This window comes from Saccopteryx leptura, chromosome 3 (assembly GCF_036850995.1).
Source record: "Saccopteryx leptura isolate mSacLep1 chromosome 3, mSacLep1_pri_phased_curated, whole genome shotgun sequence".
Lineage (NCBI taxonomy): Eukaryota > Metazoa > Chordata > Mammalia > Chiroptera > Emballonuridae > Saccopteryx > Saccopteryx leptura.
The window spans coordinates 92,320,342-92,342,731 of NC_089505.1; the positions used below are offsets into that span (position 1 = coordinate 92,320,342).

The 22,390-nt window shown below is 50.0% G+C and overlaps 2 pseudogenes; both read left to right on the plus strand.

The window, feature by feature from the left end:
• Positions 1-1,616: 1,616 nt before the first annotated feature.
• LOC136398272 (PRAME family member 12-like) lies at positions 1,617-4,785 on the plus strand (annotated as a pseudogene).
• Positions 4,786-5,848: 1,063 nt separating this feature from the next.
• On the plus strand, positions 5,849-20,753 carry LOC136398273 (cilia- and flagella-associated protein 107-like; annotated as a pseudogene).
• Positions 20,754-22,390: the final 1,637 nt, after the last annotated feature.

Here is a 22,390-nt window from a genome sequence, read left to right on the forward strand (position 1 = left end):
GTTATATAGTTTTGCCTGAATCCCAAATATATATATATTCTTTTTTTTTTTTTTTAAGTGAGAGGAGGGGAGACAGTGAGACAGACTCCCGCATGTGCTCTAACTGGGATCTACCCAGCAACCCCCATCTGGGGTTGACGCTCGAATCAAGGGTGCTAAACTCAGAGCCTGAGGCCAATACTTGGACTAGCTGTGCTATCCTCAGTACCTGGGGCTAATGCTCGAACAAATCAAGCCACTGGCTACAAGAAGGGAAGAGAGAGAGAGAGAGAGAGAGAAAGAGGAGAGGGAGGGGAAGAGAAGTAGATGGCTACTTTTCATGAGTGTCCTGATGGGGGATCAAACCTGGGATGTCCACACACTGGGGCGACATTCAATCCACTGAGTTATTCGGCCAGCGCCAATCCCAAACATTTCGATTTTGGATTTGGTTTGTTATTTTTCAATGTCTTAACCAATTTTTTTTTCTAATGAAAAACATCTGTTTGTAGTTTAATTTCTTGACATTTTTAAAAATTGATTTTAGAGAGAAACATCAGTTTGTTGTTCCACTCATTTATGCTTCCATTGGTTGATTCTTGTATGTGCCCTGACCGGGGATGGAACCCCCAAACCTTGACGTGTGGGGATAATGCTCTAACCGACAGAGCTACCTGGCCAGAGCTTTTTCTTGACATTTTAAATGTTTAGTTTGTGCACTTAGATTATAGCTCACATACTTGCTAGTTTTGTGATTTTGCTAGTTAGGCTTCTTCCAAGAGTGGAATCTGTACTATTTCTGAAGTGGTAATTTTAAAAGATTTGAGAGAGAGAGAGAGGAACTTTAATTTGTTCCTGTATGTGCCCTGACCAGGGGCCAAAACAGCAACCTCTGCACTGAGGGATGATGCTCGACCAATAGAGCTCTCCGATCAGGGCGCCAATTTTAATAGCTATAGAGATCATGCATAGACATGCTCACTTCAGTGATTTTTCACCTCGAACTCCCAAATACTATCGAATACTGTTTATAACATGGCTTTTTTTTATAGCTTCCCATTAAAATTTTTTATTGTACTTTTTAATCTTTGTTTTATTGTTATTTTGTTCTTTTTGCCCCCCCCCCCAGTTTCTATTGTTTGTTTCTTCCCCTTTGTGTGTGTGTGTGTGTGTCTCATTTAAAATTTTAAAGGACGATGGCATCTGCTCCAGGGGCACCTTCCTAATCTTTCCCAGTGGGTTAACTGTGGGAGCGAAGGGTAGAGGCTGTTTGGGCCACGTGAGTTTTTCATTTTGTTGTTTTAGGGTGATGGTCTGAGAGTCGTCCCCCCCCCCCAAAGGGTGGGGGCCAGCTTTTCGCCTCCTGGGCACTCACTCCCTGGCTGCACTGTAATGAAAGATGGAGGTGCCTCTGAGATGCTTGTCCTGGGGCACAGCAGGGGTGGAGCTAGCCACGGAGCTCTGATGGAGCCGGGGGGTAGACGCAGGCTCTCTCACCATGGCCGGGCAGTGGCTCTGGCCCTGAGCTGGCTCTTCTGAAGGCAGGGGGTGTCCGAGTCGACGGGCGTGCTCCCGCTCGGCCTGACACGGATGCCTCCGTCTTGTTTCCGCAGGGTCCCTCTCGCAGTGGTCTGAGTATGAGCGTCCAGACCCCGCCCAGACTCCTGAACCTGGCAGTGAAGAGCTTGCTGAGGGACGAGGCCTTGGCCATCGCTGCTCTGGAGTGTCTGCCCGCCGAGCTTTTCCCGCCGCTGTTCATGGAGGCCTTCTCTGGGGGACACAGGGAGTCCCTGAAGGCGATGGTGCACGCCTGGCCCTTTGGCCACCTCCCTCTGGGGGGCCTGATGCGGGAGCCTCAGCTCGAGACCTTAAAAGCTGCGTTCGATGGGCTTGACATCCTGCTTGCTGAGAAGGTCCGCCCCAGGTGAGGCTGACCCAGGTAGCCTGGGCGGGTCCCGGGCATCTGGGAAGACAGCCAGGGTCAGGGGGTGTGGGCCGAAGGGGGGACCAGAGGTGTCTGACGGTGCCAGCGAAGCTCAGAAGGGCCTTGGACACTGGCGAGCTGCTCTCTTTGGGAAGTAGAGGATGGCTTACGAGGGGGGGAGGCCTGGAAAAACATGCCCTGCCTCCTCCCGGGGGCACTTAGAGGTACTAGAAGTGCCGACCAGGACGGACGGAAGGGAAGGAGGTGGGGGTCAGGGGGTCAGGGGAGGAGCCATTGTTGGGAGGCAGACTGGCCTCAGGGGGGTGGAGTCCGATGCTGCCTCCGCTCTGAGCTGCTGGGCTCCATCCTGACCTGTTGCTCTTGGAGCATCTCAGCCAGTGTCCTGCGTCCCCCCCCCCCCCCACAGGAGGAGCAAACTGCAGGTGCTGGATTTACAGAACAGCGGTCAGGACTTCTGGAGCATGTGGTCCGGACCCAGGGACCAGGTGTGCTCGCCGGTGGGACTCGTGACGGTGCCCAGTTGCAAGATGAAGCAGCCCTCGGCTCCCTTGAAGGTGTTCACAGACCTTTGCCTCAGCAGTAGGGCCCCGGACCGATTCCTCACCTACCTCCTCAGCTGGGCCAAGTGGAGGGAAGGGCCGCTACACCTGTGCTGCAAGAAGCTGAAGATCTTTGCCGTGCCCATGGAGACTGTGCGGAAGGTCCTGGCTCTGGTGCGGCTGGACTGTATCCAGGCGGTGGAAGTGAACTGCAGCTGGACCTTGTCCACCCTGGGGATGTTCGCCTCTTACCTGGGTCAGATGAGGAACGTGCGGTTCCTCTCTCTCGCCCACATCCACATACTGGCCGAGGAGGAGGAAGAGCAGAAGCAGTATGTTTCCCAGTTCACCTGTCAGTTCTTCAGACTGCAGCACCTCCGGAGGCTCTACATGGAATGCCCCTCCTTCCTCAAAGGCCGTCTGGACCAGCTGCTCAGGTGAGAGTTTTCACGGGGAACGCAACACCAGAATGTCCAGTGCATCATGTCTTGTTAGCTGCTGCTGGGTGGTGTCACGTAACCTCCCAAAGAAAAGGCAAAAGGACAAACGGAGAGAGGGTCCCTGGAAAGAGAAGCTTTATCGTGAGGTGGGGGGTTGGACCCACCGTGGGTGAGTTTGTGAATTCTTCCTTAGGGAGCGATGTCTGAGTTAACCTGGCTTAGGAAGAGGCGAGGGAGGAGGAAAAGCCAGATAGAGCATCTCCAAAGATAAGCTCTGTGCTCGCCAGCTGCGTGAACACATGAGCCTGTGTCAGATTCCCAGGGCTGGTCCTGTGCTCCAGGTAAGGTAACTAGCATAGGGCAATGCATGATTCTGACAATAGGTGGGGGGCGGTGAAAAGGATCACCAGAATTGAGAGGTGGTTTGCTGCGGGCAAAGCAGGGACGTGAGCAGCCCTGCACACTGGCCACCCCAGGGGATGTTGCAGGATCTTGCACAGGTTTGTTTTTACGCATCAGAGTAACTAGCTTCACGTGGCCCAGATATCTGAGTGCCTGGGGCCGAACCAGCAGACGGAAGGCAGCAGACGGAGTTGAGAGCATTTTAGGTCCTGTTTCCCGTGTTAAAAATCAGGGATGCTTGCCTGACCTGTGGTGGCGCAGTGGATAAAGCATCGACCTGGAAATGCTGAGGTCGCCGGTTCGAAACCCTGGGCTTGCCTGGTCAAGGCACATATGGGAGTTGATACTTCCAGCTCCTCCCCCCCCTTCTCTCTCTCTGTCTCTCCCTCTCCTCTCTAAAATGAATTAAAAAAAAAAAGAAAGCAATTAGCCTGACCTGTGGTGGCGCAGTGGATAAAGCGTTGACCTGGAAATGCTGAGGTCACCGGTTCAAAACCCTGGGCTTGCCTGGTCAAGGCACATATGGGAGTTGATGCTTCCAGCTCCTCCTCCCCTTCTGTCTCTTCCTCTCCTCTCTAAAATGAATAAATAGAAATTAAAATTAAAAAAAAAAAAATCAGGGATGCCCACATGATCGAGACACTGTCAGGCTCTCTGAGCATGAGCCCGTGTCTGCATGAGCCCGTGTCTTCCATTACATCCATTCATCCTCGTTAAGTGGAGCGCTGTGCTTGTTGGGTGTGGAAAGGAAGCTTTGGGGATTTCATGACCTTGACTCAGTCACGCAAGGGAAGGTGGAAGTCCTCAGCCTGACATGAGAGTGGGTGTCCTGGGTGTTGGCTTTCTTCCGATGGTCAGGTCAACCCTGGGCTTGGATGAATCGGTCCTCTCCCATCTGGAGGCCTCTCCCCTTGACTACCAACTGCTCCGTCTCTCCCCAGGTGCCTGCAGACCCCCTTGGAGACCCTCTGCATAACGAACTGCTCGCTTTCGGAATCAGACTTGATACACCTGTCCCGGTGTCCGAACCTCCGTCAGCTAAAGGACCTGGATCTGAGCGGCGTCAGACTGACCGGCTTTAGTCCTGAGCCACTCCGAGCTCTGCTAGAGGAAGTGGCAGCCACCCTCCAGGGCCTGGACTTAATTGACTGTGGGATGGTGGACTCCCAAGTCGAGGCCATCGTGCCCGTGCTGAGCCGCTGCCACCAGCTCAGGACCCTCGGCATCTCTGGGAACCTCTCGGTGGCCACGGTGGAGAAGCTGTTGCGTCACACGGCGCAGCTGCGCAGTTTGAGCCTGGAGCTGTACCCCGCCCCTCTGGAGAGATTGGGCCAGATCCAGGATGAGCTGACAGGGATTCTGAGGGACTTAAACACAGCCCAGGACCATCTGGCTGAGCACCAGCCCCTGTCCGCACTGTGGCAGCAAGACATTCTATGACGTGGAGCCTGTCCTATGCCTCTGTGATAACCTTGCTTAGTGTAATGCACCCAGCAACAGCTTTCTTCTGGGCACTTGGAATCTGAAACCTAGGGCCAGAGTTGCATTATCCAGAGGGCGCACACCCGTGTTTCAGACACGTGCTCAGTGTGAATGGGGAAAGGAAGGGGCAAATGGAGGGGAGTTGATGGGACCTCAGGGGGCAAGTGTCCTGTAGAGTCAGAGACAGGTATTTGAATCGCCAGAGTGTGGTTTGGGCCTGAGATGCCCATGTGGAAGTCACCGTGGGGTGGATGGTTGTAAAGGAATGAGCAGAAATAAAGAAAACTTCAATGGCAACTGTCTGGCCCTCCATGTTCTATTAACCTGTTTCCTGTTTACACCTCACGATGCCCCAGTTACTGCTGGGATGAAAGGCAAAATCCCTTTTAACAAAATACAGGTACTGAAATTATTCAGGCTTATAACAGTTTTCCTTAGTACTTCTAGATCACATTAAAAGTATGACTATTTTTTGCCTGACCAGGCGGTGGTGCAGTGGATATAGAGCGTTGGACTGGGATGCTGAGGACCCAGGTTCGAGACCCCGAGGTTGCCAGCCTGAGTGTGGGCTCATCTGGTTTGAGCAAAGGTCACCAGCTTGGACCCAAGGTCACTGGCTTGAGCAAGGGGTTACTCGGTCTGTTGAAGCCCGCGGTCAAGGCACATATGAGAAAGCAATCAATGAACAACTAAGGTGTGGCAATGAAAAACTAATGATTGAGGCTTCTCATCTCTCTCCGTTCCTGTCTGTCGATCCCTCTCTCTGACTCTCTTTGTCTCTGTAAAAAAAAAAAAAAAGTATAACCTTTTTGGAGGCTAGGTCATATCAGTGAGAGATTGGCTTTATTCCCACAATACTATACCTCCCATCACTCCCCATCCAGGAGGAAGAGAATAGCATGTTTGGACATTAGCATATCAAGATGGGTAACAGAAAAACCGGGCAAAGGAGTGACCCTGCCTGCGCAGAGTCACCGTATCAGGGAGTTTCTCCTGACTAACCAGTAGGATAGACACAGAGGTATGGAGGACATTTATTACTGGAACTGGCTCACGCGGTTATGGAGGCCAAGAAGTCCTGTAACCAGCCACCTGCATGCTGGGGGGATCAGCCAAGCCAATGGCATAACCCCGTCCAAGTCCAGAGGCCTTGAGAACCAGAGGAGCCCATGGTGTAACCCCCAGTCCGAGGCCAAAGCCCTGAGAACAAAGGGACAGCTGGTAGAAGTCCTGGAGTGTGAAGCCCTGAGAGCCAGGAGCTCAGATGTTTGTGAGCGGGGAAGAAGGATGTCTCAGCCAAAGAAGGGAGCATTCATCCTTCCTTCCTTCCCCTTCCTGTTCCACTGGGACGAAGGGTGAAGCCCACCAGCACTGGAAGATCTCCTTACTCAGTCTACTAGTCAGAGGCTAATCCCGTCCACACACACCCAGAACTGTCTTCCCAGCTCTCCGGGCGTCCCTTAACGCAGTCAAGCTGACACATAAAATTAACTCATCGCAGCGACCCTCAACAAGCGGCACCCAAATGAAGACAGACTCCAAGCTGAGGATTCAGGGGCTGGAGCTGCTGGGTGGGAGGACCAGAGGCAAGACCCTCAGTTCCCCTGTATAATGGGGACAATGGAGCTCACCCAGCTTAGGGGATTCCTGTAGGATCCATGAAATGATGTGTGTTGAGGGCTTGGCTCTGGGCCTGGCATATAGTAAGAGCTCAATAAATAAATGTTTTCCTCCTTTTACCCCTTCCAGCAGAAGCCCCCACGTTTCTTCACCCCTCAATCTCGTTCTCTACTCCTAAAATCAGGGAGAAAAGCAGGGCACTGGGCACGCAATGGGACTCCGTTTCTACATATGGCCACCACTGATCATCATGGCTCAGCGGGGCAGCTCTAGCAGTCAGCACAAGGGTGGAGGTGGGGTGGGCGTGGGGGCGGGTTGCAATGTCAAAGATTGGATTCATCCCTGGTGATAATCAGAAAAAATATTTCCAAGTCTCAGGATATGTATGCCACCTGCTGGTATCCCAGGGCATTGCAGGCAGGGCCATATTCGTATTTTTAAAAAATCTATTAATTAGCTATTTAAGTATAAATATTTGTGTTGTGCTTTATGCAAATATTAAAGATATAAGTTGCCTTTTGCAACAATGAAGGGAAGTTAGTACTTGGTTTGGAGCCTCACAACAAAATTTAAAACTGATTTTAAAGATCAATGACCATGAATTGTTCCTTCTTTAAAAATATGTAGAATACTGACCTGTGGTGGCGCAGGGGATAAAGCGTCGACCTGGAAATGCTGAGGTCGCTGGTTCAAAACCCTGGGCTTGTCTGGTCAAGGCACATATGGGAGTTGATGCTTCCAGTTCCTCTCCCCCTTCTCTCCCTCTCTAAAAATGAATAAATAAAAAAATTTAGAATAAAATTTTAGAGCTGTAAAGATAACAGATTGATTATTTATTTATTTATTTATTTATTTATTTATTTATTTGAGAGAGAGCAAGAGAGAGAGAGAGAGAGAGAGAGAGAGAAACAGGAAAGGAGAGAGACGAGAAGCATCAGCTCATAGATGCGGCACCTTAGTTGTTCATTGATTGCTTTCTCGTATGTGCCTTGACCGGGGACCTCCAGCAGATCCAGTGACCTCTTGCTCAAGCCAGTGACCTTTGGGCTCAAGCCAGCGACCTTGGGATTATGTCAATAATCCCGCACTCACCTGCTCAAGCTGGTGCCCTTGGGGTTTTGAACCTGGAGCCTCAGTATCCCAAGTCGATGCTCTGTTCACTGGGCCACCACCAGTCAGGCAATATAATTAAGATATTAACAACATATTATAATAAACTTGAAAACCAAGACCAAAGGATAAATTTTGAGAGAAATATGAAATGACAAAATTTGTGCAAGAAGAAACAAATTCTGGAAAAGACAAATCAAAAAATATTGAAATGGTAATCAAAGAGACTGCCCACCCCCAAATCTCCATTTCCATGTGGTTTTCCACACATTCGGGCAATTCCTGTTTTACATAAAGCGGTCCAGATAATATACAATGGGGGAAGCTGTACAATTGATTTTGTGAGGCCAGCTGTACCTTGTGTTTCTAACTGAATAAGAACACTGTAAGGAAAATAAATTATAGGCCAATCTGGCAAAAATTCTCACTCAGGGTGGGGGGAGGAGAGGGAGGGGATTGGGGGAGGGGAGGGGCACCAAGATCATGGCTTTTCAGCATTTGCCATAATCCCCCCTAAATCTATAGACAGCAAATATTTACGTATGGTGTTCCCATTATAAAGACTGCTGTCTTAGGGACAAATGCTGATAAACTATTTCAGCAGTTCCTCCTTCTTCAAAGACTTATATGTCAACATAGAGCTCCATGTTTCATAGGACATACTCAAGCTCACTCCATGCTCCCTGGAGCTTTAGCACAAGGGAATGCCCCCCCCCTTTTTTTTTAGTATTTTTTCTTTTATTTATTTATTTTTTGTATTTTTCTGAGGATGGAGTTGGGTAGGCGGTCAGACGGACTCCTGCATGCGCCTGACTGGGATCCACCTGGCATGCCTACTGGGGGGGGGGGGATGCTGTGCCCATCTGGGGTGTTGCTCTGTTGCAACCAGAGCCATTCTAGTGACTGGGGTGGAGGCCATGGGGCCATCCTTAGTGCCCGGGGTGGCTTTGCTCCGGTGGAGCCTTGGCTGCGGGTGGGAGGAGAGAGACGAAGAGGAAGGAGAGGGGGAGGGGTGGAGAGGTAGATGGGCGCTTCTCTTGTGTGCTCTGGCCGGGAATCGAACCCGGGAATCCTGCACACCAGGCCGATGACTCCAACGCGTCTACCATATCATGCTTTTTACTTAAAAAAAAAAAAAATTACATTTCTTTTGAAAGCTGATGAACAGGAGACACCAAATCTTATTCGCCTGCACACTACTACCTTCTTTATTAGATCTAGCTAATAACACTGTTTTGTCTTTTTCCAAATAGCTCCAGATATATGAAAAGATTTATAGAGGCGGATGGGGATCCTCAAACCCCTCAGCGAGATCTTCTGAGAATGGCTTTTAAGATACCTAGAGGCAGAAAAAGCCCAATAGAGATCAGGGGAACTACCAACTTTTAGGATACACCCTTAAAGGCTCCAACGCCCCAAAGGGGTCTCATAGGATGCCATCTGGGTCCTGCTTCAATAGTGGAAAGGAAGGTCATTGAGCTAAAGCCTGCCAGGCTTACACGCCTCTGCTGTGAGGAAACAGGGACACTGAAAGGTGGACTTCCCCCTCGCTCCTCTAAGGGAGGGTTCAGTCTCTTCCAGCCCTGCTCCAGCCACCTATGACCTAACCTTGCCCAGAAAGCTGGGGTTTGCCACTGAAGGCTGAAGGTGCCCAGGGCCGTCGGCCCCATCTACGACACTGTGGACGAGCCTAGGGCATTTCTTCCAAGAAGCAGGTAAACTGATCTCATTCGCACAAGGGCCACTTAACTATGTTTTGCCTGAATAGTCAGGTTTTTTATTCTTCCCTCAAAGATCTCTGTTGTGGGTGTTGATAGTCCTATTTTCTGCTGCTTTGCTTAATATATAGTGTTTCCTTTATCCCTCCTACCTCAATGCCCCACTCATATTTCAGGCTGGGACCTACTCCTAATTTAGAGCTCTCTTTCCTCCTTTTGCCAACTTGTATTATGAATTTACCTTTGCCACCCAGCTTAGTGTATCCCAAGGTTCTCTTTACCAGGCCACAGTCACAGAGCTCCAGGGAAAAGCAACCTGGTCTCAACTCTCCAGGCAGAGGAGAACAGAAGCTCCATATCCACGCATGCTGCAAATGGTTTTTTCCAGTCTACCTGAATCATTACCAGCTAGAAGCAGCGGTCATTGGGACTTGGACATGAGCTGCAAAGTATAGAATGGTGACAACAATTCCAGTGCCATGCGGACTTTTCCTGTGGGGAACTTTCCTGGACTCCTGCTCCCTGTGACAGTTCCTAACAGACTGAACTGTGGTTGGGTTGCATTTTTCAGGGATTTGGCATGGTGATGGGGCCAATTTGGACTTGGTGAACAGGTTAAGGACACTACTCTTTTATGGATTCTTGCTGTATTGGCCAAGAGTTTGCTTAAAGGCTTTTAATCACTGTAAAAAAAAATAGAGGACTGGATGAAGAAGATGGGGCACATATACACCATGGTATACTATTCAGCTAGAAGAAATGATGACATCGGATCACTTACAGCGGAATGGTGGAGTCTTGGTAGCATTGTTCGGGGTGAAATAAGCGAATCAGAAAAAAACAGGGACTGCAGGATTCCATACATTGGTGGGACATAAAAGCGAGACTAAGAGGCATGGACAGGAGTGTGGTGGTTACGGGGGGTGGGGGGAGGGAAGGAGGGAGAGGGGGAGGGGGAGGGGTACAGAGAGAACTGGATGGAGGGTGGCGGAGGACGATCTCTCTTCGGGTGATGGGTATGCAACAGAACTAAATGACAAGATAACCTGGAAATGTTTTCTTTGAATATTTATTGATGTACCCTGATTTATTGATGTCACCCCATTAAAATAAAAATTTATAAAAAAAAAAGAATTCAAAGTAAAGAGTCATAACGATGTTCAATAAACTTGAGAGTAGAATAGAGGAATTCAAGAGAGCACTTGAACAACAAGAAAATGTAATAAGCGAGCTCCAGGGAAAAGCAACCTGGTCTCATCTCTTTAGGCAGAGGAGAACAGAAGCTCCATATCCACGCATGCTGCAGATGGCTTTTTCCAGTCTACCTGAACCATTCCCAGCTAGAAGCAGCGGTCATTGGGACTTGGACATGAGCTGCAAAGTATAGAATGGTGACAACAATTCCAGTGCCATGCGGACTTTTTCTGGATGTGGACTTTTCCTGGACTCCTGCTCCCTGTGACAGCTCCTAACAGACTGAACTGTGGCTGGGTTGCATTTTTCAGGGATTTGGCATGGTGATGGGGCCAACTTGGACTCGATGAACATGTTAAGGACACTGCTCTTTTATGGATTCTTGCTGTATTGGCCAAGAGTTTGCTTAAAGGCTTTTAATCACTGTAAAAAAAAATAGAAGACTGGATAAAGAAGATGGGACACACATACACCATGGTATATTATTCAGCTAGAAGAGATGAGGACATCGGATCACTTACAGCAGAATGGTGGAATCTTGATAACATTATGCGGAATGAAATAAGTGAATCAGAAAAAAACAAGAACTGCAGGATTCCAGACATTGGTGGGACATAAAAGCGAGACTAAGAGACATAGACAGGAGTGGGGTGGTTACATGGGGTGGGGGGAGGGAAGGAGGAAGAGGGGGAGGAGGAGGGGGAGGGGTACAGGGAAAACTGGATAGAGGGTGACGGAGGACAATCACTTTTTGGGTGATGGGTATACAACAGAACTAAATGACAAGATAACCTGGAAATGTTTTCTTTGAATATTTATTGATGTACCCTGATTTATTGATGTCACCCCATTAAAATAAAAATTTATTTATAAAAAAAAAATTCTCACTTCGACCAACTGTAGCCAACAATGTATTAAAAGTACTCTATCACAATCAAGTGAAGTTCATTTCCGAAATACAAAACAACCTCTGAAAAGTCTATGGGTGTAATTAACCACACCGACAGACTAAAGAAAGAAAAACACAGTTGCCTTAAAAATTCAAAAAGAGGCCCTGGCCGGTTGGCTCAGTGGTAGAACATCGGCCTGGTGTGCAGGGGTCCCAGTTTCGATTCCCGGCCAGGGCACACAGGAGAGGTGCCCATCTGCTTCTCCACCACTCCCCCTCCCCTTCCTCTCTGTCTCTCTCTTCCCCTCTCGTAGCTGAGGCTCTATTGGAGCAAAGTTTGCCCGGGCTCTGAGGATGGCTCTGTGGCCTCTGCCTCAGGTGCTAAAATGGCTCTGATTGTGGCAGAGCGACGCCCACTGGTGGGCAGAGCGTCGCCCCTGTTGGGCGTGCCGGGTGGATCCCGGTCGGGCGCATGCGGGAGTCTGTCTGTCTCTCCCCATTTCCAGCTTCAGAAAAATACAAAAAACAAAAACAAAAACAAAAAAAACAAGGGTGCCTGTTTTTTCGTTTTTTTTTTTTTTTTTTTTTTTTTTTTTTTTTTTTTTTTTTTTTTTTTTTTTTTACAGAGACAGCAAGAGGGATAGATAGGGACAGACAGACAGAAACGGAGAGAGATGAGAAGCATCAATCATTAGTTTTTCATTGCGCGTTGCAACACCCTAGTTGTCTGTTGATTGCTTTCTCATATGTGCCTTGACCGCGGGCCTTCAGCAGACCAAGTAACCCCTTGCTGGAGCCAGCGACCCTGGGTCCAAGCTGGTGAGCTTTGCTCAAACCAGATGAGTCCGCACTCAAGCTGGCGACTTCGGGGTCTCAAACCTGGGTCTTCTGTATCCCAGTCCGACGCTCTATCCACTGCGCCACCACCTGATCAGGCAGGGTGCCTGCTTTTGCCACTTCTATTCAACATTGTATGAAAAGTTCTAGCCAGAGCAAGAAAAGAAATGAAAATTATAGAACTGGATAGAAAGAAGTAAAATGATCTTTATATGACATGATCTTATAGGTGCCAAACCCTAAAGACCACATACACACACCTGTTAAAACTAATAAATTCAGCAAAGTTGCAGGATATAAAACTATTCTTTTTTTTTTTTACAGAGACATCCAGAGATAGGGACAGACAGACAGGAATGGAGAGAGATGAGAAGCATCAATCATTAGTTTTTCGTTGCACATTGCGACACCTTAGTTGTTCATTCATTGTTTTCTCATATGTGCCTTGACCGCGGGCCTTCAGCAGACTGAGTAACCCCTTGCTCAAGCCAGCGACCCTGGGTCCAAGCTGGTGAACTTTGCTCAAACCAGATGAGCGTGTGCTCAAGCTGACTACCTCGGGGTCTCGAACCTGGGTCCTACGCATCCCAGTCTGACGCTCTATCCATTGTGCCACCACCAGGTCAGGCAAGCAGGATACAAAATTAACATGCAAAAATCAGTTGTATTTCTATACACCAACCACGAACAATCTAAAGAAAGAACTTAGGGAGACAGTTCTATTTATCATAGCATCAAAAAGAATAAAATACTTAGGAATAAACTTAACAAAGAAGGCAAAAGACTTATACACTAGACACAAGTTGAAAGAAATAAGACAGCAATATATGGAGCGACATTCTTGTGTTCATGGATTGAAAGACAATATTAAGATGCCAATGCTACCCAAAATTAGCTACAGACTCAATGCAACCTCTATGAGAGATTTTTATTTTATTTTTTTGCACAAATTTAAAACTCCACCCTAAAAATCATTGGAAATCTCAAGAGGCTCTGAATAGCCAAACAAATCTGAAAAGAAGAACAATGTTGGAAAATTCACATTCTCGAATTTCAAAACTTATTACAAAGCTATAGAAATCAAAATAGTGGGATACTGGTACAAAGGTAGACATATAAACCAATGAAGTAGAATAAAGAGCCTAGAAATAAATCCTCCCATATATAATCAGATTGTTTAAACAAGGATGCCAGCCTGACCAGGTGGTGGTGCAGTGGATAGATCATTGGACTGGGTTGTGGAGGACCCAGGTTCGAGACCCTGAGGTCGCCAGCTTGAGCGTGGGCTCATCTGGTTTGAGCAAGGCTCACCAGCTTGGACCCAAGGTCGCTGAATCTAGCAAGGGGTCACTCGGTCTGCTGTAGCCCCCGGTCAAGGCACATATGAGAAATCAATCAATGAACAACTAAGGAGCCGCAATGAAGAACTGATGTTTCTCATTCCTCATCTTTTCTGTTCGTTTGTCCCTATCTGTCCCTCTCTCTGACTGTCTCTGTCTCTGGCACAAAAAATAAAATAAAATAAAATAAAATAAAATAAAATAAAATAAAATAAAATAAAATAAAATAAAATAAAACAAGGATGCCAAGACCACTCAACGGAATAAAAACTATCTTTTCAATAAATGGTATTGGGAAAACTAATAGCCACATGCAGAAGAGTAAAGTTGGACCCTTACTTTGTACCATATACAAACAGTAAATAAAAATGGATCAAAAACCTAAAACTATAAAGCAGGCAGAAGAAAAAATGGGAGAAAAGATTCATGACATTGAAGTCGGCAGCAGTTTCTTAGCTATGACACCAAAACCTTGTCAGCAAAAGAAAAAATAGATGTATTGAACTTCATCACATTAAACACTCTCAGGCATCAAAGAACACTATCAACAAAGTGAAAAGGCAACTCACCAAATGGGAGAAAATATTTGCAAATCTTCTATGTAATAAAGAAATACTATCCAGAGTATATAAAGAAGTCCTACAACTCAACAACAACAAAAACTTGATTAAAAATTGGTAAAGAACTTGAACAGACATTTCTTCAAAGAGAATAAACAAATGACCAATAAGTACATGAAAAGATGCTCCACATCACATTATTAGGGAAAAGCAAATCAAAACCATAATGAGACACCACTTCACACCCATTAGAATGACTATTACTTAAAAAAAGAAAAAACCCAGAAAAGAACAAGCATTGGGAGGATGTGGAGAAATCGAAGCCATTGTGCATTGTTGCTGGGAATGTAAATGGTACAGCCACCGTGGTAGATAGTATACCACTTCCTCAAGAAATAAAACGTAGAATTACCACATGACCCAGGAATTCCACTTTTGGGTCTAGACCCCCTAAAATTGAAACCATGATCTTGAAGACAGATATCTGTGCATCCATGTTCATAACAACATTATTCATAGTAGCCAAAGGGTAGAAGTAATTCAACAATGGATAAATGGGTAAGCAAAATGTGGTGCATACATACAATGGAATATTACTCAGCCTTTAAAAGGAAAAAGATTCTGACACATGCTACAGTGCAGATGAACCTTGGAGACACTATGCTAAGTGAGATAAGTCAGTCATCAGAGGACAAATACCGTATGATTCCACTTACATGAGGTCCCCAGCGGAGTGGCGGGTGCCGGGGCTGGGGGCGGGGAGATAGGGGAGTTGTTGAATGTGTACAGTTTCAGTTTGAGATGATGAAAACGTCCTGGAAATGGGTGGTGGTGGTGGTTACACAATAATGTGAATGTTCTTAAATGCCACTGAACTGTGCATTTAACCATGGTTAACACGGTAAATTTCATTATGCGTATGTTGCCACAGTTAAGTTTTACAATATCATATACCAGGGAGAAAAGAGTGAGTGGGAAAGGGTGAGAACAAAGAAGTAAAAGAAAGGGAAGAGAAGCAAGAAGGAGGAGCAGGGAGAGGGAAGACGACAGAGGAAGCAGGTGCCAACCACAAGAAGTGGTCGGGCAACCCCACCATCAGCTTTCCCGAGGGGTCCTGGGAGGCGGGATGCACGCTGCTTTCCAAACCCTGGAAGGGAGGGGGCAAAATGAAGCCTGCATTATGAAGGATACCCTGGGATCCCCGCTGACCCTTTCTCCGCCCAGCTTCTGATGGCCCAGGAGGCGAGGGCTTGCAGCAGAAGTTGGAGAAGGGACGTTACAGTTGTTTTGAATATTTGATTTTTTTCCAGTTCACCAAAGACACTTAGAAAACACCGGAGAGCATTTGCAGGAAACAGTATGTGCCTTTCCTTGGCCTGCGACCGGACCAGATCGCCAGGTGGTACGGGAAGAAGAGGATTGAGGTAAGAGGGGGTGAGGGCCCAGGCTCAGGCCGGACCCCTCCCCGAGGCTCAGAAGGTCCCCAGCAGCCAGCTCCTTCTCGGCCCAGTTCCCTCCTGGGAATTCAGGAGTAGGGTCTTCAGTACCCTCCCCTGCCCAGGCGCTGCCCGGGGCACTCACCTTTATGACCTGACAAGCAGAGTTCTGTCCAGTCTGCAGCTGGTGGCGAACCCAGCCCTGTATCCCAGCACTTCCCTGCACCACTGTTCCCATTCCCATGCATTTCTCCCGCAGGATACAGACAAAGGGTGTAGGAGACAAACAAACAAACATGGCTAATGGGGACGACAGTGAGGAATCACAGAAGGTACGCCAAAAGCAAGTAGCGGTGATATTTAGACGACAACGTTTTGTGTCACTGAAGCCCCAGCTTCCTGTTCTTTTGTATAAAACGTCAAGGACCATTCATGGCCCTCTCCTTCCCTGGGTGTCTGTGGTATGTCTTGTTCCAGGCCTGCCGAGCAGGGAGCAGGGAACCGCAATCTCCGGACACCCCCCTCCCACCTCCCCTACCTGACCCTAACACCTGCCTGAAAGCAGGGCCCCGGGGGCACAGCATGAGCACTGGACAGCTGTCAGAATGGGTTGGAAGAGATTGTTCAGCTCAGCACTCTCATTTTCCCGTAAAAGCTGCCCAGGCATGGCGAGTGTCTTGTCTGAGGCAGTGCCGCTCGTTGATAAGGGACCATGCAGGTGGCCGCAGTGCCGCTGGTTGGTAAGGGACCATGCAGGTGGCCGCAGTGCCGCTGGTTGGTAAGGGACCGTGTAGGTGACTGTTCTGAAAATTCAGCAAGGACGTTCCTGAGATGCCCCTTCGTCATTTGCTGGAGTTGGCTTCTGCGCTTGGGGATTTGTGCCAGCGTTTCAGCTCTATGCTGGCACCCCTGGTCGTGCTGGCATCCCTGGTTGTGCTGGCATCCTCAGACCACGCTGCTGCTCAGGGGCTGCCGACTTTACCATTAGTGTGTACTGAAGACACAAGTGCGTGGTAACATAAAGAAGCAAAAATTAGAACCCACGATCTGGGGCTTCTAGTCACCAGCTATCTATGCACACAAGGCACGTGGCACTTAGCCTCATCCTCAGTGCACACTAGCTGCCCTTTTTATCCCCTCTCTTCTTTCTCAAGGGAGAGGAGTGGAGAGAGACAGACTCCTGCATGTGCCCTGACTGGATCCACCTGGCAACCCTAATCGGGGGCGACGCTCTGCCCATCTGGGGTCATGCTTGCAACCAAGCTATTTTTTACACCTGAGACAGAGGCTCCACGAAGCCATCCTCAGCACCTGGGACCGATGTGCTTGAACCAATCGAGCTATGGCTGCAGGAAAGGAAGAGAGAGAAAAAGAGAGAGAAGGGGAGGGGGAGGGGTGGAGAAGCAGATGGTTGTTTCTCCTGTGTGCCCTGACCGGGAATTGAACCTGGAACATCCACCTGCTGGGCTGATGCTCTACCACTGATCCAACTGGTGCTGTTTCTTCAAGTCCTGAGGGCCCATTACAAACCCTGACGGAGGGATAGCCACACATATATACAGCTATTAAAATTAAGACAAGTCTCCCTCCCCCAAAAGACACACAAAGTGGAACCAAGCAATCGGACATTCGTTCCTACAGACTCTGTTCGAATGGCTTGCTTGTGTGGCTGCTTCCACTCCATCAGCTCTTTGTGCCTCGTTCTGCACTCCCCCGGCCACACACACACACACACACACGCACACGCACACGCATGCGCACACGCGCGCTTGACAGGACCCTCCTTAGGTGAATACGAATGGCTCTTCAAGCTGACCTTGGATAGATGAGGTTATCATTCCCTCCCCACCTGGGGAGGCCCTCCTTGTGCTTTTCTCCCAGGCAGGTGTATTAATCATATCCTCTATTTTCTCCATTTTACGATGCTTTGCTATGGTAGGGGCCTTGCTAATCCCAGAGACACCGCCTTCCCTGGGCCAGCTAATTCCTAGAGACAGCCAACAGCTGGCCTGTCATCATGCCTCTCAGATGCAAACCCACAGCCCAGAGCCCACCGCCCCAACCACCGCCTCCTGCATCTAACACTCACACACCAACTCAATACCCCACCCCCGCCTTAAGTTGCTCCAGGGGCAGGGGCTCACAACCAGAGGCCCTCCTGAAATTATTGAAACTGGGCAATCCTAAACTTCTCAAACGTGCCTACCCAGCCTTGCCCATTCTCTGGGCGATACTCTCTCTTCTTCTGCCTTCTGACCAACCTGGGTGCTTCCCCGTGTGGCCCTGCCTGGTGGGGCGTGCACCCTCCTTTTGGGACCTGTAAGCTCTTCTTTTAAAGGCAGTTGTCTCTGTGTCTGTCTCCTTACCATTCTTGAGGAAAACAAAAGTCCTGGGAATATAATCAAGACAGCCGGGCTGGGCCCCAAACCAAGAGACACAGCAAGAAGACCCCTCTTGGCCTCTCTCCTCTTCAGCCCCCCTCGGCTGATGGGAACCTCTTCGACTTGCTTTCCCTGGCATTGGAAATGCTCTGGGCACCTGGTGATGGAGACCTTGGAAGCTCCTGCTTAATGTCTGTGTCCATACCCCCCCATCTGCCTGTGGCATTGTGATCTGACTTATTTGTGGAACTGCCACTTGAAATACTGGGTGCAGCCAGGACTTCCAGAGCATCGCAGACACAGACCTCCCTGTCTGCTCCAGACAAGAGGTCGGGCATGAAAATCAACATTACCCTCCCCTGTAAATCAGCCCCGTCCCCCCAGGATCCCCGTCCCGGGGACAAGAGGATTTTCTTAGGAAAAGCACTGATTCAGGCCCACGTCCCAGAGCAAGGGGAACAAGGCTTTCTTCTCCCTGTAAACATCTCCCCGCCAAAGAAAACGCTCCGTGATCTTCCAGCTGAGGTTGCCGTAAATCCTTCGCAGGAGGCGGCTGTATAACGGAGCTGAGCGTTCCCTGACTCTCCCCCTAGTAACCGATGAAATACAAGGTGCACGTGTCCCGCTGGCTCCGTGGTCGGCGTCTTTCTCTCGCCCTGGCGGTAGGCACTGCGATGGCACTTGAGACGAACGAAAGGGTCTGTCTTCAGATCACAGGGACGTGCAATGAGGTGGCACCGAATCCCCCTGTTTAGCAGGGGGCCCTGACTTTCATGTTAATGCGTCCCCAATAGTTCATTGACTCGGCAGAGGCTGGGGGCCCCTCAGCTGAGACATGTGTTTGTGGTGAGCTGTGTCGCGATGGGTGGGAGAGAAGTGTGTTTCCTGTTTGGTGGGTCCACACAGCCACACCCACCGGCAGCCCGTGGAGGCCTCCTGGCCAATCACGCTGCGGACCTCCATGGCAGGGAACGTCTAGGTCCGTCCACGGCCAGGCGATGCCTCGCTCCGGTCAGTAACCCGCCCATTGTGTCTGTCCTTCCAGGGGCTCCCGTACAAACACCTGATCACCCACCACCAGGAGCCCTCGCGCCGCTATCTGATCAGCACGTACGACGACTATTACAACCGACATGCTTATAACCCGGGCCTGCCCTCACGCCCCGCCTGGGACAGACATAAGTTGCTGTGGCTACCGGAGAAAGCCGACTTCCCCCTTCTGGGTATTTTTATAATTCTGGAATCCCCCCTGTATTGGGCGGTAAGGGGTCTGCACACACCTGCCCAGGGCTGAGGGGTGCCTGGCTCACACAGAAAGACTCATGGGCCTGACCTGTGGTGGCGCAGTGGATAAAGCGTCTACCTGGAAATGCTGAGGTCGCCGGTTCGAAACCCTGGGCTTGCCTGGTCAAGGCACATAAGGGAGTTGATGCTTCCAGCTCCTCCCCCCTTCTCTCTCTCTGTCTCTCCTCTCTCTGTCTCTCCCTCTCCTCTGTAAAAAAAAAAAAAAAAAAAAAAAAAAAAAAAAAAAAAGAAAGACACATGGGGACATCTGGGCTCCTGGAGAGCCTAGAATGAGATGATGGGGGAGGGGAGAGTCCTATCTGCCCCCAGGGCTGCCACCTGCCCTTTCTGCTGGACGCCAGGATGAGGCTGGCTGTGTGATGAAGCCTTCTTCTGTGCACTGGGGCAGCGGGTTCACCTGAAGCACAGGTGGCAGCAGTGACAGGTGTCACTGCACACTTGGACCAGTCATTCATTTCATAAATAGTACTATGTCCCGGGCGCTGGGCCCTGGGACAGCATCCGGAGACATAGTGGAGACAAACAGGGAGGAACTCCTGCTCTCGGGGAGTTGACGTTCCAGTCGGGTGACAGATAAAACGCCATTAAGGAATAAGATAACCTGAGATCCAGTAAATGAGATTATTTGGGGGCTGGGAGATGTGCTATGAAGGAAAGAAAACGGATAAGGATAGAGAGTGAGGTGGGTCACCGTGGGCCTCCCTCTTCTGGGAGGGCTGGTCTTTCCGGGGACATCATTGAGCTGAGAAGGAGGGAGCCATGCAGGGATTGGGGGGAAGAGCATTCCACGGCAGCAGCAGCCTGCGAAAGAGCTCCAGGACAGGAGCAGAGGAAGAGCCCACAGGGCTCCCGGGCCACAGGCAGAAGTGCGGAATTTGACCTTCCCACAGCACCGAGGCTTTGGAGGGCTTGACGTGGGAGAGGACCATGAACTGACTTGTTTTAAGCTACGCCTGCCCTGGGCACCCAGCTCTGCAGTCTTACCTTTTGATGCAAAGGGACAGAGGTCAGAGAGCAGTCTGTTTGTCACTCTGCGTTATTACTTTTGCAAGGGTTTCTTCATCTCACAAGCCCGCACTGCTCCCTTCCCTACTGGGTTGGGACAGTTACCCAAGAGCAACCAGGTTATGGGGCTGGCTTTTCCGAGGTCCCCGCCAGGGATCCTGGTCCCTCCTGAGTACACAGGGAGTGCGGCCCCAGCCTGAGGCTGCTGGGAGGCTGGCCCAGCCAACACTGGCCTGCAAGCCTGCCTTCCTTCCAGTGCACTGCCAGCCAGCCCAGTCCCTGATCCCACAGCCTGGGGACACCCCCAGGGTCCCCGCCACCCACTGCTGGTCTCTCGGGTGGCAGCATCCCCTGAGCCCTGTTTCACCAGGACCGGCTTTCTCTTGCAGCTCCCCCAATGAATTATGGACTCTACGAGCAGCTGAAGCAGAGATGGCTCCCGCCCAAGGCTGGCCTGGGAGAGAGCACTTATACTTCGTCCTACCTCAGACCGCCGCTGTGTGCCTTGTCCCTGCGGGAACATGCCATCCCAGTCCCTCCCCCACGCCTGCACCCTGTCCCACGCTTCTGAGACCGCTCACCCCCACCCCCTGGAACACAGGCAGAACCAGCTGGAGGGACTTCCTGTGATCAGACCTGCCAGGCAGCAGGCAGCTGAAGACGCTCCCAGCCCCCCTGACTTTTATATCCAGCCCATCCAGGGGCCCTCAGAATCATGGTCTGTGTTTTAGGGTTCCCGCTCCTCCGCCGCACCCCCAGGTTCCTTTTTTGTCCATCCTACAATTAAAGCTCTTCGACACGGTGGGGTGTCATGTATGTGCAGAATGTGGAACCTTAGAAGAAAGTGGAAGGACCCTTACATTCTACTCCCTGGTTTCCTGGGAGCAGAAATGGAGGCCCAGAGAGGTCACAGGACTCCAAGTTCTCACAACTTGGTACCTACCTCCCAGGAGGCTCTGGTCCAATGAGAGAAATGAATCTGACTATGAGGCACATCTCAAACACTCCACGGAATGGTCAGATGTGGTTACAGCGTGGAGGGAGTTCTGCATGACTCTTGTTGCCTCCTCAGAGCTGCGCTGAACCCGAGGGCTCAGAGGACATGAAAGCGCCACCCCCACCCCAACTCCTCTCCAAACTCTCAAATCCTTTTAGGAGTTTGGGGATGGGGAATCTTACAGTGAGCGTTTGGGAGTGAGGGTGGACCCCCTGCCGGATGAACTGGGGTGCTGTCCCAGCACAGAAAGGAGTCCCCTGAGGCACAGTGCACCCCACCCCCAGCTGATGGCCGCCCTCGGATTGAGAACAGCACATCCCTAAATGGTCCCTCTGGCTGTGAGGATTTGACCCTGTATCGTCTTCCTGTGAGTGGCCTTTCTCAGCCCTCTGTCTCCGCCCCAGTTGTGAGCCTTCACTACTGTAGAGACAGCGCCTGGTACCTCGCTGGTGCTTTGTAACCCCTGGCTGGGTGAACGAGTGCACAGTGGTCCTTCGGGAGCTCCTCAATGACCCCCCTGACCCACTCCTCACGTCCACCTCTGCTCTCCAGTTTGAGCCTCCGTCCACCTGCTTCCTATCAGTGTAAGGACGTGCAAAGCTGGGGGACAGCTTTCACAAGAGTTTGTCTCAGAGTTTATTGGAGCCACACAGAGGACACGGCTAGGAGCCAGATCCCAATAGACCAAAGGAAAACGCTTCCCAGAATGACAGTTGGCAGGGTTATTTTATTCCATTTTAAGGAGGAATGTAAAGAGAATTCCATGACAGTGGGAGGGGGCAGGGCGAGGAAATCCCTGTGACTGGATTTCAGGGCAGTGAACGAGGTTCTGTGTGCTCTTGGGGGCGGTTACGATTCCAAGGTGTCTGAGAAGAGAGGGTATTACAAAGGCGCAGGAACCTAGATGCACAGAGACAATGGACAGTGCTTGCCTAAGGGGAAGATAATCCCTTTAGACTGGGGGCGTGGCAACCCACCATGACCTGCCCGATTAGGAATTTTTGATCAGATCACCCTGGGAGGTGACTTTCCCTTATTTATTACAGAGCCCCCTCCCTCCTCTTTTTTTTTTGTCATTTACATTTCTACAACCCCTGCCTCAAGGTGCATCTCTGTATCCATGGCCCAACCCATTCTGATGCCTAAACACCCCGTAGTCTTCCCAGAGCCCAGCATCTCCTCCTCTTGACTCAGAGGGATGTGAGCCCATG